The sequence below is a fragment of the Eschrichtius robustus genome, chromosome 13, assembly GCF_028021215.1.
Source record: "Eschrichtius robustus isolate mEscRob2 chromosome 13, mEscRob2.pri, whole genome shotgun sequence".
Lineage (NCBI taxonomy): Eukaryota > Metazoa > Chordata > Mammalia > Artiodactyla > Eschrichtiidae > Eschrichtius > Eschrichtius robustus.
The window spans coordinates 95,214,689-95,231,368 of NC_090836.1; positions in this window are offsets into that span (position 1 = coordinate 95,214,689).

The window sequence follows — 16,680 nt, forward strand, 5'->3', positions numbered from 1 at the left end:
AGCTGTTTTAGGAGTGGTGGTCGAAGATCTCATTGAGGAGATAACTCTTGAGCAGACACAGGGATGATGGGACCAGGCCAGCCGTGGGTAAATCTGGGTTCATGTATGTTTCTTCTATCACATGGAGCACCCCGAGGGGGTGGGGGTAGGGCCTGTGTTTTCAGTTGCTAGAACAGTGTCTGACATAGAGGATTACTAGTCAGAATACTTCCTCTGGAAGTCTTCATTCAGCCGAGGGAGTGACTGCAAAAGCATTTTCTAAACTAAAAAGGGGAGACCCATAGGTGCCTGCCAGGCCCTCCATATTCATACCCTTATGTTGTGTCTAGAAGCAAGAGGCACCATTATTACTGTTTTCTGATCAGCCCTTTGTGCTGTTCTGTTCTGTCCTGTCTCTTCCAGATAAAACAAATGCATTTTCTAATAGGAACCTCCATGGTAGGAGCAGAAAATCTGCTGCAGATGTAAACTGGCCTTTTCTAAGAGTCACCAGTTGGTTGTCTGCAAATGTGTGGCTGAAGAGTTGGGGACACATAAAATGCCAGAGTTTCTGAGCGAGTCTGGCTGGAAGGAGGCCTGGAATGGTTTCTCAAGGGAAACTGATCACAGGGAATGGAGGAGGGACTGGAGATGTAGAAGGGGGAGGGTCCTGGAGCCAGAGCTGGCCCTGTCGAGGGGGCTGGAGTGTCACCCCCATTTCCTGGGCAAGAATGTCCCCTCAAGCTCCCTCTGCTGATGCATGCTTCTTCAGACTAACGCTGTCGCTTGTTCTGACTCCCTCCTATCACGACCGTGAATCCTCCCAGAGCTTTTACTGAAGGGGAGTATGTGCTGGTCAGGCCAACAAAAGCGCCGGGTCCTGCTGGCGGCTGTATTTCTTGTGCTCTCTATTCATAGATGGATCGTCTGTTTATGCGTCAGCCTTGCAAGCCCCTGCCTTGTGTGCAGACTTACCCCAAACTGCAGTGGACTCACCAAGGCCTCCTTTGGGGACCTGTCAATGTGGCCACGCCCTTCCGGTGCAGCAACCTTGTGTGCCTTCTAGGAACCAACACAGGGATTACCACCCCATTTTATAGATTTGAAAACAGAGGTGCAGTCAAGAGGAATGTCTTGCTCAAGGTCAGCCAGCTGGTAAAGGTGCAATTGGAAATGGAAACCGAGGTGCGCCTGAAACCAAAGCTGGCACTCATATACAATCCAAGGTCCGAAAAAGCTCTGAAAACCAAAAGCTTTCTCATGAGGTTGGGGCAAGCATTTGATAACAAACCCGATGTGAATTGGATGTGAGGTTATTTATAGTCTTTCTTTTATCCCACTTAGCATGAATATGTATACATTTTGCTGTATAGGAATATTAAAGAGTTTATACTGTGTATGAAAGGGTTTATGGAGTACTGCCCCAGAGCTTGCTGGGCATGTTGTGTAATATAGAGTAGACCCACCATAAAACCTTTCTGAAATCCAAAAAATTCTGTTAGCAAACACATTGAGCCCCAAGTGTTTCAGATAAGGAATCATGGACTTGTACCAAACTTTTCTGTCTCAGCGATGCAAAGGGCACTATCCCCATTTTACAGATGAGAAAGACTGACTATGGGGGAAGTGGTGCCCAGGCCAACTCTGTGGAACCGCAGCATTTTATCATTTTATCATCCTAGGAGGGTGCGCCGGGAGGAGGGGAAGCCTTTGAATCACCAGCCCACCCGAGCCTCCTAAGAGCCTTGTTGCCCCAGCAAAATTTTAAAAATAGAAAACCTGGAAGGATTAAAGCATCCCAAAGGATGCTTTAAGTCCCCTGGAAGAAAGGGAGGCTTGCTGTAGGTTCCGATGTTTGGCATTCGAATTTATTTTTCATCTCAGCTGGATGTACACTCACCCATCACAGGATCAGTTCTCAGAATAGAGAGGTACCTGTTGAATCATCCACCCCACTTCCTGCCTGGTGCGGGCATCTCTCCAAATGCTGAGCCATCCACTTCTCTGCTGTGGCCTGAGATATATCAGGATTTGCAGCCCTGGTGACAGGAGACAAAATAGACTCGCATTTCCTTTGGAACCATTTAGCTAGTTTAGAGAGTGCTTGACTGTTTCAGTGGGATGAGCGAGAACCAGGTTTCTCCTGGCTCCTCCTCTCTGCCCTATACATTTTCCTTTGTTAGAAGCTGGGGTTTGTTGTTCTGGGGTAAATGGTAAACGCTGACTTTGGCTTGATCTAGCTGTGTAGTCTTGGACTAGTACGTACCCCTCTCTGAACCTCAGGTCCACTTTCTGCAGTGCATGCGTTGTTCTCCGTTCCTGCCACATGCCCTGGCTCCCACTGTCCTTAAGACTGGAAACCATACCTGGCAGCTTCCCAGAGAGCTTTATCGGGGCTCAGTGACTGCAGGTGATATTTAAGCGGGGGTGGGGGGGGGCGTCTCAGGGGGCAGTATGGTATCACAGCAATGCAAGCAGAAATTTGTGGAGACAGACTGCCTGAATTTGCATCCTAGGTTATCACTAGCCACGTGACCTTGGGCAAGTCGTGCGACTGTCTGAGCCTCGGCATCCTCATCTGTAAAATGGACAGAATCATAGTAGGTAGGTAATGGGAATTTAGTCAGATAATATGTAAAGTGCTTAAACGGTGTTTGGTGTGCAGTAAACCCTTACTCCATGCCAGCTGGATTGGCTTGGTCACCAGAAACCTGTAGGGATTTGACTGGGGCAGGATATTGCAGCATTTCAAAAGCAATCTCTTGTCGCTTGTAGGGAACCAGTTCCTGAGCTGCTCACTCAGCGTTCAGAGAGTGAGACCCAGTTGCGCTCTCAAGTAGCCCAAAGTCTAGTGGGAAAGTAGGTGTGGCTGATCCGGGGGCTGCAATACCTATGAAGTGCTTAATGAAATAGATTTTGAACTACATTTAAAAAGCAGACTTCACATAAAAATCCAGAATTTTGGCTTCTCTTAAGATCGAGCAACACTGGGTTGGCTTTTCTGCCTGAGGATAAGAAGCTGGCACTGCATACGGGCTGCCCACAGACCAGGGGCTCTCTACCACAGTCCCCACTATTCCTTATTGCATCGTATTTGACCTACTTCATGTTCATGAATGTGTGCTGCCTGGCCCCCTGGGAATATGCAGGTAAATTACAATGCAATGCTGTGAGTGCTGTGGGAACAGGATGAGGGATAATAATTCAGCCTTGGGCAGTCAGGAAGAGCTCCTCAAGGGAGGCAAAGTCACAGCTGCTTCTCTCTAAACCCTGCAGAAGCCGCTGAACACCCTCAGCTTTACGGCTCAAGGACACTAACAGAGGACACAAAGGCAGAGCTGGCAGGGATCTCTGACATAACCAAAGCTAAGTAGCCTGGCTGAGGATGGCACAGCTAGGGCTAGAACCAGGACTGTCAACCAGAAATAGCTGGGGGCCTTGGGAGTCAGGAGAATTTGTACTCTGGAATCTTTTTTTTTTTTTTTTTTTTTTAACATTTGTTTATAGGAGGCCCTGAACTGATACAACAGTTAACAGAAAATTTTAAACAATTGTGTGTTTTCAGGTTGCTTCTGTTCTTTGGTTATTATGAATAATGCTACTATGAACATTCATGTACAGGCTTTTGTGTGGGCATACGGTTTCTTAGTTATATGCCTAGGAATGGAATTGCTGGGTCGTATGGTAACTCTATGTTTAAGTTTTTGAGAAACTGCCGACGTTTTCCAAAGTGGCTGCATTATTTAAAAAAATCTCACTACCAGTGTAGAAGTTTCACCCTTCTCTCGTGCCTTGCCAGCGTTTTGATATTGTCCATGATGTACTCTGGAGTCTTGATTTTGAGGCCTGTCTCTGCCACTTACTTGCAGCATGACCTTGGATAAGTTGTTTCATCTCCTAAAACCTCGGTTTCTTCATCTGTAATAAGCTCTAAGGATTCTGACCTCAAAGGAGCATCCTGAGGGCCAAATAATGAGAAAATGGATAGGGGGACACTCATAAACTCAAGAGGGCTCTCGACACGTGAGGGTCATTATAGTTGTTGCAAATTAGCCACCTTCCCCTGACAGATTTGTCACCATCTCTTCGACAGAGACCTTGAAGGGGACCTGTCCCCCATCTGCCTTTGCCAGTGCCTTGTGGGAGCAGGCATGGCCTTTTTCCAGGTGTGGACCCAGGAAGGGAATGTTTTGGGATTCTCTTACCTTGGCTGTGAGCAGGACTCCGGGTGCAGAGCCCAAGGGCTCCCCTCTTCCAAGGTCAAATGTGCTGAGCTAGAGATGGGAAGGAAGCAGAATTTCCTGGGAAAAAGAGGAGAAATGTCAATAATTCCTTAATTTTCTTCAAGACCCCTACCCCTGCATATCAGGGGCTACCTTGAAACCCCTCGTCAGTGGCTGGAACTATTGAGGCAGTATAGCATTGTGGTTGACTATCTCGATTTGGGGGTCACCTTGTCCTGAGGTCAAATCTTGGCTTTCCTCCTTACTAGTTGAGTGTGTGTTCTGGCAAAATTGTAAACATGTCTAAACCTCAGTGTTCTCACCTGCAAAATGGGATTCTTTTTATTTATTTATTTATTTATTTATTTTTATTGAAGTATAGTTGATTTATAATGTGTTAGTTTCTAGTATACAGCAAAGTGATTCAGTTATACATATATATACATTCTTTTTAAAATATCCTTTTCCATTATGGTTTATCATAGGATATTGAATATAGTTCCCTGTGCTATACAGTAGGACCTTGTTGTTTATCCATTCTCTGTATAAAAGCTTACATCTGCTAACCCCAGCCTCCCACTCCAGCCCTCCCCCAACCCCCTCCACCTTAGCAACCACCAGTCTGTTCTCTCTGTCTGTGAGTCTGCTTCTGCTTCGTAGGTAGATTCATTTGTGTCATATTTTAGATACCACATGTAAGTGATATTATATGGTATTTGTCTTTCTCTTCCTGACTTACTTCACTTAGTATGATAATCTCTAGTTGCATCCCAAAATGGGATTTGTAAAAGTACCTATCTTATAGAGTTTTGTGGAATTAAGTGAGATTATACCATAAAGGGTTAAGCACAGTGAGAAGTTCAATAAATGCCAGTTATTAGTATTATTGGAAATAGTAATAACTATCATGTTTGTACATGATTTTACCATTTATGAACTAGTTGTGCTTTTCTTATCCCATTTGATCTTCACAAGAACTCTTTGAGGTGGCCAGTGTAGGGATTATGACCTCACTGCACAGATGAGAAAACTGGAGCCCAGAGAGGGCAGCAGTCTGCTCAAGGTCACACAGCTTATGAGTGACAGAGCCAAGTTCAAGGCTTCTCAGATGAAGGAATGACAGTGTTGTTCACAGCGCCAGGCCAGTCCACCTGAAAAGGTGGCTGGGCTGCCCCTTGGGCACACCAATTTTCCCAATGACCTCTTCATAGAGAAATAATCGTGTTGCTTCAGACCCTCGTTGCCCCTGTTTATACTCTGAGCCTGTACCACCTCTGAGGGTGAAGAAGTTTCTCCTTGTTCTGTGGTGTCAGACTGATTTTTCCTTGCATTTGTCCTAAAACGACCCCCACGGGTTCCCAGCCATCCCCTCCCAGCCTGATCCCTGTTGATCACCGGGAGGTCCATGTGTTCTGACTTCTGGCCACAGGATGGCGCTGCTCCCCAAGGCATGAAGAGTCCTAACCAGCACTTGGACTGCATTTCAATGCATTGACGATCAATTAAACACCTACTATGTGCAAGTCACTGTGGCTGCTGAGGAGAGGGCTTCAGTTATTTATTAATGTTATCGTAAGCTATATAAATAATAACAACAGTAATAATAACATTGGTACAGATTTTCATAGTTCATTGAGCAATTCTCATACGTTCCTTTTGCCAAATAATCCTGATATTTTAGTTGAGGTAGGTCTCTTCACCCCCATTTGGGGAGGACACTGAGGCACAGAGAGGTGACAGGACTTGCATAAAGGCACAGAGTGACACATGGCAGGCACTCGATGAATCATAGGTGGTGGATTGAATGGGGTGGACCCGGCAACCTTCTCTTCCATGCCATTATTTGTCTAGGAGGGCAGGGACTGTCTTATCTGCCTTTCTGCCCCAATCCTAGGATGGTGCCTGGTTGAGGGCTTCAGCAGAACTCTGCAGCAGGGAGAGGGGAAGCAGGGGGCTCCCTGCAGGCTGCTCAGTCTCCCTGAAGCCTCAGTGCTGAACAGCCGGCCAACTGCAGCTCCCAGGCCAGGCTTGGAAGGCTCTCTGGGTGCACTCAGGCTGAGAGATGCAGCCTCTGGCTTGGAGCTGGTGGAAGACACTGCAAAGAGAGGTCACTGCTTTCACCACAAGGCATGGGCAGGGCATGAGTGACTCACCATAATTTGGCCCCTGACGGCTGCCAGGTGGCCGAGGGGACAGGAATTGCTCATTCGTTCATTCACTCATTTATTCATTCAACAAACATTTCCTAAGACCCTGCTAAACACTAGGGATACAGAAAATGTATCCATACATTTGAAGTGAAAAACACAGCCCCTGTCCTCTTTGAGCTTTCAGAGCAGCAGGGGAGACAGAGGGTAAATAGTGAACAATACAGATTGATAGGTGTTGCTCAGAGGTCTGTTCTAAGTGCCATGGGGGTGACTGAGTCCACCAGGGGCAGGAGGACAGGCTACACAGAGGAGGGAACTTTGGCAAGATCCTGAAGGATGAGATGAGTTTGCAGATTACCAGGCAAAGGGAATGCAAAGGTGGAGGGAAGGAAAGAGTCAGGGGTGATGGCAAGTGCACAGAAACAAGAGCTGTCAAAGGCCATTGGGCATTTGAGGATGGGTGAGAGGTGCAGCCGAAAGACAGTGGGGCAGCCAGAGAGGGGCCATGAAAGCCATCCTCAGGACAGTGAAATGTGTCTCGTAAACGTCAGGGACTGTTTCAAGAGTTTTAATCATCATGCCAGGAGCTGTGCTAAACTCTGGGATCCAAAGTGGAACATTGTGGTTCTCACCGTCTCCCTGGTCGGGGAACTAAGATCCCACAAGCTGCGCTGTGCAGCCAAGAAAAAAGGAGCTCAGAGTTTCATGGAGAAGGTGGACAAAGAGAAAACCATCACTCATGTCTCCTGAGCTCTGACTGTTTGCCATGCATGGCGCTAAGTGCTTCCTGAGCACTGGTTTATCACCTACCTTGCAAGATAGATACTGTGATCACCCCCATTTTACAGATGAGTAAACTGAGGCTTGGAGTACTTAAGTACAGTTGTCCAAGGTCAGAGAACCAGTCATGGTGGAGTCAAGGCTTGTCATTTTGGCCTTTGAATGGTTACCTTTACTAAAGTTAATTCATTCATGTTATATAGATTTTTCATGTATATGGTTCCAAATTCAGAAGATGCCCAGTGAAGTTGGTTTTGCTTACATCCCTGCTTCCAGCTCTCCCTCCTCAGAGGTGACCACTCTTACTGGTTTCTGGTGTTTCCTTCTAGAGATGTTCTATCCAGACTCAAACACAAAAGGTGAGAAAAGGCAAGTGCATGTTGAGTCACACGCGTGGGCTTTGGGAACAGCCTGCAGGGGGCTGAATCCTGAGTTTTTTGTCTGAGCTTTAAGAGTGTTATCATTATTTGAGCAGGGGGACAGGAGGGCTTGTAGGGTGGGCAGGGGGTGGCATGGTGTGTGTGTGTGACGGTGCCGGGCTGGACTTGGGGGGACGGTGTGCTGATGGGATGGAGATGAGGGAGGGAGGACCGTGGGACCTGGAGAGAGACTGAATGGGGGCCCAGCAGGGAACAGAGGCTGCAGAGGGGTTGTCATGCCAGGCAGGTGTCTGGCAGGGCTGGAGGTGTGCTAAGAGGGAGAGAGATGGCCCCTGGGGCCGGGACAGTCCCTGTCTGTGGCCTCATGTGAACTCCTGGAACAGTTCCATCTCATCGGGCCACGCACCAGAGCTGAGATGCTGGCAGTGGACTGACAGGGAGGCCGTGGGCTCTGGAGCCTGGAGGTCTGGCCCAAGTGGCCCACGGGGGAATCTGGGCAAATCCTTTCCCTCCGCAGGAGTCAGTGCCAGTGAGCGCTTCACAGAAGTTTATCTCCCCTACTGTTTTTCACTAAGGAGGGAAAGGTGGGGTTGGGGATGGGGAGTGGAAGAGGTTGGGAGAGGCTCAGCCTGGGATAGGCTGTGGGCTCAGGATCCTGTTCTGGAGGTTTCCAGGCTGCATCTGAATGAGTGTCCACAGTGCCTAGAGCTCTCCTAGGCAGGGTAGGAAGCCTACCTATAGATAGAATATTACATGTTATGCTAATGTGTATGTAATATGTTAATAACATGTAATGCATATGGATTTTATTTTGTTTATCACCTCTCCTGTTCAGGAGCCCCATCTAGTTGGATACTGAGACTTGTGACCCAGCCCTCAAGAGTCTCTGGTAACTCGCTGGCTTTCTGGAAGAACAAGATGTTCCAGACTTATCTTGTGCTTTCCCTTCCCCAGTCCTGGAATCAGCCTTTTCTCCAAGGAGCCCTGGTTCCCTCCCGTGAGGAGTGCTCTTTGGAGGCTACGGCCCCAGGGGGAGAGATGGAGGGAAGTGGCAAGTTCTGGGGGGAAGAGCCTCTGATCTGGGCAGCCCCTTAGCTCTGAACAAGTCCCTCCCCCTCCCCCTGGGGTGGGGGATTAGAGGACCAGTTAAGTCCTTTCCCGGACTCGACTGAGGCCGAGAACAAGACGTGGGAAATATTCACACTGTGTGCCCTTGGGCGGCAGTGGCACCGTGGAAGCCCACGGACCTAGATCCAAGCCCTAGCTCTGCTGCCATGTGTCTGAGTGACTCTGCATGCATTACTTAACCTCTCTGAGCCTCGGGGTCCTCGTCTGTGACATGGGGATAATAGCACCTACCTCGGAGGACATCCAGGGGGATTACATGAGACGACGCGTGTAGATTTCTGACTTATCTCGCCTAGAGCAGGTGCTCCGTGGATGCAGATTCCCTTCCTCAATCACGTGACTTCAGCATCCCAGGAAATGAGGACTGGATTACTGGATGGTTTGGGAGAGGGGAAGAGAGGAGGCTAGGGAAGAGGAGGAGATGGGAAATAGAAGTCCATGGACAAATAAAGAGGAGGGAAGGTTAACTCAAAATAGGAAAGATGATTCATTGTCAAATCTGTCCAACAAAGAAGGCTCTCATTGCTTGGGGTAGGTGGAGAGCCTCCTGTCACCAGAGGTGTGCAAATAGAGGCTGAGGGACCATGCGCTATAGAGATGTTTCTGTGAGGACTCCTGCATTGGCCAGGAGGTTGATTCATCCACTCAGCAAACTTTTGGAGAGGGCGGTCCTTGTCCGGCCCTATAATGGGACAGGGGATGCCAAGGTGAATGGGACATCACCCCTGGCCCCAAGGAGTGCCCAGTCCAGGGAACGCGCTGGCCTTGAGGGTCCCTTCTACTCTGCAGTTCCGTCCTTTAAAGCAGCCGTGCCTTGGAGGGAGTTGGCTGAGGATTTTCAATATGTGCCTTTTGGTATTGATCCACTGGAGCTGAAGCTGGCCGGGGAGCGGCAGGAGGAGAGCGCCGCAGTGTTATTAGTGCGGAGGACACGCTGTAATCTGTCAGTGTCACCCTGGTCGCAGCTGGCCGGGGAGCCATCCTGCTGTTAACTCCTCCCCTCCCAGCAGCCACCGAGCACACAACCCACACAGCACCCTCGCCAGTGCCTCCATCTGTTCCTGTAGGAGGGGGAATGTGGGTGTTTACTCTTTTTCTATTTTCTCTGGCATGAGCCCTCTGCCCCAGTCACAATGATTTATTCAGTGTTTTCCAAACATACCTGGGACATTCCTACCTCTGTACCTTCAGTTACCAGCTTTCCCTACCAGCTATGGTCACTGAATTTACTTTCCAACCATCCATCCATCCATCCATCCATCATTTTAGTATCTAAAAACATCTATCCATTCTTCCACTTCTCAAACCAGCTCTCCATCATCCATCAATCCATTCAATCATCCATCTATCCACCTATCCATGAATCTATCCATCCATCCATCCAGCTATCCACCCACCACCCACCCTCCATCCATTCAACCTTGCAATTTAGTTCAGTCCAGTTCAGTTCAACTCAGCTCAGTTCAATTCGGCTCACCTTTATTCAGTTCATAAGAGTCCTAGGTCTTGCCATGTGCCAAGCAAGTGAAAAGTGAGTCATGTCTCTGCTGTCAAGGAACCCAGGGAAGAGGCCTCCTCATCCTTCATGGCCAGCTTTGTGTCTCCTTCTGTTAACCCTTTGCCAGTCCCCTAAGCAGAAGCAATTGACTCTAAAGGGCTGTTCTGTGGAAGAGAGTTTAGTCTGGTTTTCACAAACTCCACAGGACAGAGCTAAGGCAAGGAGAGAGGCAAAGTGTGGGAAGGAGGTGAGAGTGACGTGAGCCAGGGGGGCAGGGATTTTGGCTCCATGGAGGGAAGAGCTTCCCTTCAGTGGTGAGCACTCTAGCAGACAGAGTGGTTGTGTACCGGGGGCTGGAGGTAAAGAGAAGGGGGCGAGGAGATCACTATTGGAGAGTAAGTTCATGCAGGGGTGAAGACATGAGCTCTGGAGTCAACAGACTGCTGGGCTTACTGTCTAGGCTCTACCGTATTGTTGCTGTGTGTCCTAGGGCACATATCTTAATCTCTCTGAGCTTCAATGTCCTCGTTTGTAAAGTGGAGATAATAATAGGATCTAGCTCATCATGTGGCTGTTATCGTTATCATGGAAAATGCTTAAATTAAAGCCTGGCACAAAGGGAAAGCTCAACAGATTCTGGCTATGATTATTATCACTCTTTGTTGAGTACCAGCTACATCTGGGCACTGTGCTAGGAGCTTTCACATTCAGTGCCTCCTCAGAGCATCCCAGCCACTAATCCTACATAGAGATCATTGAACCCATTTTGCAGATGAGGAAATGAAGGCTCAGGGAGGCTGTTTATTTTTAATCTTAATTTTTTTAATTTTAATTTTTTTATTTTTTGGTTGTGCTGCTCCGCATGTGGGATCTTAGTTCCCCGACCAGGGATCGAACGTGCATCCCCTGCATTGGAAGCGCGGAGTCTTAACCACTGGACCTCCAGGGAAGTCCAAGGCTGTTTCTTGTTCACGTCACACAGCTGGTTAAGGATGGAGCTGGGCTTCAAATATAGGCTTTTCTAACTCTACTACTAATGCTCTCCTGCCGGCCCTTTTCTGCTGCCTTTCAAGGGGTGCGTGCTCTGAGATGCCAGGATTCAAAGACTTTCATCTCAGTTTCTGTTTGGGACACCCTTTTGGCCTTCCGTACTTTTAGCCTTGAGTTGTTAATTATTGTTTCATGTGTGTTTTCTCTCTTTTCCAGAGAGTATGAGATCAAGAAAAAAATTTTCTTTTCTACAGCAACTGAAGTGTTGACTTTGACCATGAAAGCTACAGAATTTGTGATGTTTCTCTTTTTGCCTTGCTTGCCAGGAAGCTTGTACTTTTGTCACATTGCTTCCTTCTCCTTTCCATGGTTTGGGTTTCTACCTTTAACATCCTTTTTCTTTATGTGTCTTTTGCTGTAAGCTCTTTCACCCTTGGGAGGAGCTTTTCATAAATAGACATTAATTGAATGGAAAAGGGCAGATTACAAATCACAAGTAAATAACTCAAATTAAACTGTGAACTTCAGGAAAGGGATGTGTTTTACTTATATCTGTCCCTCCCACTGTGTCTAGCTGTGGCTCTGGCTTGGTGAATTTTGCATGGAAACCTCAGTGGTGATATTTTATGTCATTTCTGGGTCAGGGGCTGTCTTTGTACTTGGAATAAAATTCAAAGGCCTGCCCCATGAGGACCAACCCCTGCCCACTTCTCGCACCTCCTCCTGTGTCACTTGTCCCTTGCTCACCTAGGATGAAGATTGGGTCATCTTTTAGATCTACTCACAGGCCAAGTTCTTTGCTGCCTCAGGAAACGAGTATTTGCACATGCTGTTCCCTCTGCTTGGAACCTCCCCCCTCTTCCATCCCGTTTTCCTGGTCCTCCCTCCTTACCCGTCAAATTTCAGCTGAAAGCCAGTGTCTCAGAGAGACTTGTGATTATATAATTATTTGATTCTTAACTTGCTAATTTTTCCTCTCCCCCGCTTGAACATGAGTTGCAGGAGGCTGGGACCGTGTCTTTCTTGATCGCTGCTACCCCCAGCATTGAGCACAGAGCGACACATAATAGGGGCTGAATGAATGAATGGATGAACGAAAGGTACCAGAGCGTCCTACAGTGTCCCTGAGAGCCAGGCTAGGGCAGCGCCAGGAAGGAGGTGATTATGGCTCAGGCTCAGCTCTCAAGGGCTTTCATAACTCAGAACTGTGAAGCCTCTCTTGGCATCTCCTTTGTACCCCAGACCCCCAGGCTCCTGTGAGGGAGAATTGCCCCCTCCCTTCTCCTTGCCCTTCTGTCCTCTGAGCAGCCCTCCATGAAGGCACCTGTGACTCTGTGTGCATTTGTATGTGTAGATGATGGAGGTGGGGGAGAGTGGTGGGTGTGAATGAGGACTCTGGGCTCAGAGACCCCTAAGTTTGAACCCCAGCTGTGCCACATCCTGAGTACATCGTGGTGCCATGACTTTGTCTCTTGAGTGTTCACTTAAATAGGAAGTGCTATATAACTGTTGTTGTGCACCAGGCACTGTTCTAATGCTTTTTATTCATTAACTTCCTATACTAACCTTATGTGTTGGGTGCTATTATTATTTCCCTTTTGCAGATGAGGAAACTGAGGCATAGACACCTTGCCCAAGGTTGTGCTGCTAGTAAGTGGCTAGAGCCTGGATTAAGCCCGGGCAATGTGACTCCAGAGCCCACCCTCTTAACCCCCAGAACTTTCTGCCTCTCTGAGCCTCAGTTTGAGCCTTGTCACCAGGAGTACCCAGCCCTGAAGCAATAACTCCTGAGCCTTCACATCTGTGAAGGGGGTGACAATACTTGCTTGCTAACCTATAATAGTATGTGATTTGGTAGTGCCTGGCACATTGTAGGCTCCCCCAAATTCCAGTTTGCTGTGGCAAGACAGATAACCAGGGGTCTGGCCAGGGATGGCATTAAAGCCTTTACTGTGAGGGCACTGGGGAGCCATTGAAGGTTTTTGAGTGAGGGAGTGACATAAAGCAGCAGTGGTTTAGCTCAAGTCCTACCCTTTCCCTCCCCTGGCTTCTTCCCTCCTCTCCCCCAGGAATCACCCTCTGACAGCTAACTACATCCTGCCTGACGTTGCTGTCTGAATTTCACATCCTAATGTCTTACCACCCCCGTGAGATCTTGAACTGTTTAAGGGCCATGACATGTCATCCCAGACTTCCTGACTTGAATTGGACGGGAAAGGCTACTCTCCTTTCCCCCCCTCCTGACAGACATTCTTGCTCTTGTCGGGCTCGTCTCAGAGGGCTGCCTCAGAGAGCACATCCGTGCGCCTCTTTCCTTCTTCTCTTTGAGTAGTAGAGGCGGAGAGAGGTGCCTGGGGGTGATCTTACCATTGGCTTCTTATTCCCTTGGGATCCTTTGCATAGCAGTGTGGGTGAGGTGAGACAGACGGGTAACTCGGTGGGAGAGGAAGGAGGGAGAGAAAGCGAGGGAGACTTGGGGAGGGAGAGCCAGAGCAAGAGAGAGAGGGAGGCTGAAAGAGAGAGGAGGAGGAAGGCTGGGCTTATTGCTTCAGGGCTGGGTACTCCTGGTGACAAAAATGGGCCATCTCACCTAGTGTGGCGTTCCTTTGTTCTGACCGATGTTTTGAGCATGAACATACACATATGCTACATGTGTCCATATAGATGCGAGTGCTTACCTGTGCCTGTAATTGCACAGATGGGTCTACAGGTGCATGTAGTTTAAGTACGTAGAGAAATACTTGCGGCGGGCAGCACATCATGCTGAAGCACCACCTGCTTTGTGTGCCCACCCATGTTAGTTCACCCTTCTCGCCACGCCTTTATGCAGCTTATCACATTTCTCAGCAAGCCTCTGTTTCCCTGTCCATGGTCCTGTCTCTACTGAGCGCTTCCTGCAGGAAAGTCTGTGTCCTTGTCATGTCTGTACACTTGGGACCAAGATCAAGACCTGGTGGAGGGGATGTGGTCAAGAAAAGTTGACAGACTGAATGGATATGTTTGTGTGAGTGGATCTAATTCCATAAGTGCGTGTTTGTGCGCACTTGCACACGCAGCATGCATGCACATAAGAATATGTACATGCATACATGCTCACAGGCACACCCACTTTAGGGGCTATGAATGTGCCTCAGAGGTATGCATGAGTGAACATATATGCACACACCATAGCTACAGCCTTATGCAGTGATATGTTGGTGTTTGACAATCAGCTCTCTATTAAAAAAGAATTGCCTGATTTGTAGCATTTGCCCATTTCTGTGGTGTAAACACTCCCGTCACAGCCAATTTCAGGGTGCCAGTGCGTTGTCACTGAACTCAGGGTGGAGAAAAGATGCACGTGGTGGGTTCGCGTGAGCCTGTAAGAGGCAGCCCTTGCACATGCTGGATTTCTGTCTGTGATAGAGTGGCGGAGAGGGCAGGCAGGGCCAAGTTCCTCTGGCCTGGCCTGGGGGAAGTCCCTGCAAGCTGGCCCACAGACACTTCTTTCCAGAGCCTGTGCACCAGGGGAGCGGGGCAGTCGTTGGCTACCAGCCGGCTTTCTCAGCATTGGCTTGGAAGCCGGTCCAAACTGATGCTCCTTGTTAGGCAGGTCTAGACACTCACCAAAACTGCAGCCTTCTCTCACCCCCGGCAGACACTCTCAGAGCTTTTGGAGTTTGGTGAGGTCAGCACTCCTGCAAGGAGGAATCTCTAAGCTTGGAGCCTGAATGGAGGAGGGGGAAGGAAAGCTTCAAACCTTCATCAGAAGGGGTGGCTGGGGATGCTGGAGGTCAGGTTCTGGGGCCAGCAGCCTGCTTGAAACCAATTCACTTTGCAAGTCTGGTTTGCAAGTTGCTTGACTTTTCTGGGCTCTAAATAGTACCTTTTTCCCATGAAGGGATAGGTCTTCTGAGCTCTACATCCCCTTACCTGACCCTCCGGGAGTAGGAGCCCTTGGATTGGACCCTGAGATCTATATTCAAAAGCCAGAGAGAGGATAAGCTGCCCCCAGACATGGGCGAGAGGGGCCCTGGGCTTTAGGGGACCTGGCTCTGGCCCTCCTCCCACCATGCCCCTCCCTGTGGGGGGAAGAGTCCACAGGCCAACGCGATGTGCTCACCCTGAGCCCACGCGTCTCTTGTAGCCCTTTCTCTCTGGTGCCTGCTTTTCAGAATTTCGGCCCAAAGTCTCCTGAGCCAGCTTCCAGGGCTGGCCACCATCTGTCTTGAGGTTGGACTGGGCTGAACAGTGGCCGAGGAGTCGCTGTTTCAGGCGGCTGTAGCTGGAACTTGCATGTGCAGGCTGGGATGGGCATCCCCTTTGCAGGAGAGGCCCCGCATGTGCTGGGTGGAGCTGCAGATGTGAAGGGAAGGGGACCGGGCGGTGGGCTCCAAGCCAGGGTGGGCTTGCCCTGTGCCACTTTTGGGAACAGAATTCAGAGGGGGGGTGAGAATTCTAAATTCGAACCTCACATTTTAGGTCATCAAGGAGATCGATTTGTCAGGATAGAACATAAAATCAGTTAGTTTGATTTGTAGCTGTTAAATATTTAGATTGATGGTATGGGGGCCCCCATTTGACTCTTGCCCTCGGACCAGCAAATTTTTTTAAAACAAAACGTTTATTTATTTATGGCCTCGCCACGTGGCATGCGGGATCCTAATTCCATGACCAGGGATCGAACCCACACCTTCTGCATTGGAAGTATGGAGTCTTAATCACTGGACTGCCAGGGCAGTCCTGGGACCAGCAGATGTTAGGGGTGAGCTTGGAGGAAGAGATGCTTGAGATTGATGGGAAGCTTGGCAGTGTGGCCCAAGGGCTGAATTGAGCAGGGAGTTGTGAATGTTGGCCAATTCTAGAGGGGAGTCTTCCGGGGGCCCCGGGGTGTAGGGCTGGCCTTCTCTTAGGTCTGTGTCACTCAGGTCTCCTCTGCATGCCATCTCCTTTCTCTTGAGCCCCAAGGAGAGCTGTACAATGACTAAGCTTCCTGCCCTGCATCTTAGACAATGTCTTGTCCCCAGAGACCCTACCTCCTGGAGCTCATGAAGAAGCCCTGGTCTGTGCCAGGGCTGGGGTTGTGACGTCTGGGACCCTCCCTGGTCCCCATCACTGTGCGTTGTTATGGCTGTATCTAAGGTGACCTGGTTACCCCTCATAGATCACACTTCTGGCTCTCCAGATGAAAATATTAAAATAACCAGGGCAGTGAATCCCAGCCATTGTAATGAATGAGACCTCCATGCTTTTTTTGGTCTGCTATGGTAGATGTTAGGAGGACAAAATGAAGGTTTTTTTCTCTTTTCAGAGTGATGTATCATAATGTTTTCATTTTAAACAAGCTTTGGTCAGCTTTTCTTTTTCCTGTTTGCATTGGCAGTTATATCCTTCTGAGTCAAAGATAATAAATTCAGTAAGGGTGGTGGTGGGCAGTTGGGCATAGGAAGTCCCTGTTAGAAGAAGGAGGAGAAGAAGCGTTTTATAATTTGCCAACAGATGAGTACTTTTTTGTCTGCTTTTAAAATCTTGGTTTGATTTTGAAATACCTTCCTTCCACCCATCCTATTCAA